A 2,144-nucleotide genomic window follows, 5' to 3' on the forward strand; every position below is an offset into this window, starting at 1 on the left:
CTTGGGAATGGTCGAGGTGTGTGGCCCCGAGCCAGGGTGTAGTGCCCTGGGCTTTTAAGAACCAAGGCGCGGAGCCTTGGGCCGGGGAGCATGTCCCGGGACTTGGGAATGGTCGAGGTGTGTGGCCCCGAGCCAGGGTGTAGTGCCCTGGGCTTTTAAGAACCAAGGCGCGGAGCCTTGGACCGGGGAGCATGTCCCGGGACTTGGGAATGGTCGAGATGTGTGGCCCCGAGCCAGGGTGTAGTGCCCTGGGCTTTTAAGAACCAAGGTGCGGAGCCTTGGGCCGGGGAGCATGTCCCGGGACTTGGGAATGGTCGAGGTGTGTGGCCCCGAGCCAGGGTATAGTGCCCTGGACTTTTAAGAACCAAGGTGCGGAGCCTTGGGCCGGGGAGCATGTCCCGGGACTTGGGAATGGTCGAGGTGTGTGGCCCCGAGCCAGGGTGTAGTGCCCTGGGCTTTTAAGAACCAAGGTGCGGAGCCTTGGACCGGGGAGCATGTCCCGGGACTTGGGAATGGTCGAGGTGTGTGGCCCCGAGCCAGGGTGTAGTGCCCTGGGCTTTTAAGAACCAAGGTGCGGAGCCTTGGACCGGGGAGCATGTCCCGGGACTTGGGAATGGTCGAGGTGTGTGGCACCGAGCCAGGGTGTAGTGCCCTGGGCTTTTAAGAACCAAGGTGCGGAGCCTTGGGCCGGGGAGCATGTCTCGGGACTTGGGAATGGTCGAGGTGTGTGGCCCCGAGCCAGGGTGTAGTGCCCTGGGCTTTTAAGAACCAAGGCGCGGAGCCTTGGGCCGGGGAGCATGTCCCGGGACTTGGGAATGGTCGAGGTGTGTGGCCCCGAGCCAGGGTGTAGTGCCCTGGGCTTTTAAGAACCAAGGCGCGGAGCCTTGGACCGGGGAGCATGTCCCGGGACTTGGGAATGGTCGAGATGTGTGGCCCCGAGCCAGGGTGTAGTGCCCTGGGCTTTTAAGAACCAAGGTGCGGAGCCTTGGGCCGGGGAGCATGTCCCGGGACTTGGGAATGGTCGAGGTGTGTGGCCCCGAGCCAGGGTGTAGTGCCCTGGGCTTTTAAGAACCAAGGTGCGGAGCCTTGGGCCGGGGAGCATGTCCCGGGACTTGGGAATGGTCGAGGTGTGTGGTCCCGAGCCAGGGTTGTTACGCCTTAAACGCATACAAATCTCGAGGATGAGATTAATGTTTTTAATGCTGTAACATATCCCAAAATTTTTGTTTTGATGATACCAAAACTTGGCTTAAAAATGTACTAATGTTTTATATTGAGGCATGCAGGAAATTAAGAACAAAGTTACGTTCGGAAGATCCGAAGTTGGTTCGGACGTTCCGAAAAGGTGCCGATCAGAAGCAAAGTGGAAGCTGTTCGGAAGCTGCGAGGAGCCAGTTCGGACGGTCCGAAGACGTGATCGGACGTTCCGAACACAAGCAATCAAATCACTTGAATGCGGAGACAAATTGATCTGACTGTTGATTGAGTAAGATTTCGGACGCTACGAAGGACATGATCGGACGCTACGAAGTGTTGAAGATTTCAAATCTCTGGAAACGCGGGAATGTTCGGACGGTACGAACTTGAGTTCGGACCTTCCGAAGCTGTCATACACTGTCTGAAAGAACTGTTCGGAAGAAACGAAGCTGGATCGGTCCCTCCGAAGCATATGTTCGGACCCTACGAAGTCAAGAACGGACGATCCGAAGTCATCCCAAAATTACGCAAATTGATTTCAATCACATCGGACGTTCCGAAGCATAAACAGAAGATCCGAACCTTGGCGTCCAAGACTAGTATAAATAGGCCTTTGAGGATGCATTTTCAATCATCCCACTCCACTCTCTCTTGTCTCTTACAAAGCTTTCTACTATCTCTTGTGTGCGTTGATTAAAAGAGTTGTAATATCAAAAGAGTTGTAGAAAAAGAGTAATACTCTCGAGTGGGTTGTAAAGTTCGTGGCTATCCTTGGAGCCCTCAAGGCCAAGTAGACGCATCGAGGCGTGGTTGTAAAAGCTAGCTTGGAGCTCCTAAAGCCAAGTCGATATAGTGATACCTCGATCCTCATCGAGAAGGGGAGACGTAGACGATTCTTCGTCGAACTTCCATAAACATCTCTATCCCTCTTTACTTTACGCATTTAC

Source organism: Primulina eburnea, chromosome 10 (genome assembly GCF_022965805.1).
Source record: "Primulina eburnea isolate SZY01 chromosome 10, ASM2296580v1, whole genome shotgun sequence".
NCBI lineage: Eukaryota > Viridiplantae > Streptophyta > Magnoliopsida > Lamiales > Gesneriaceae > Primulina > Primulina eburnea.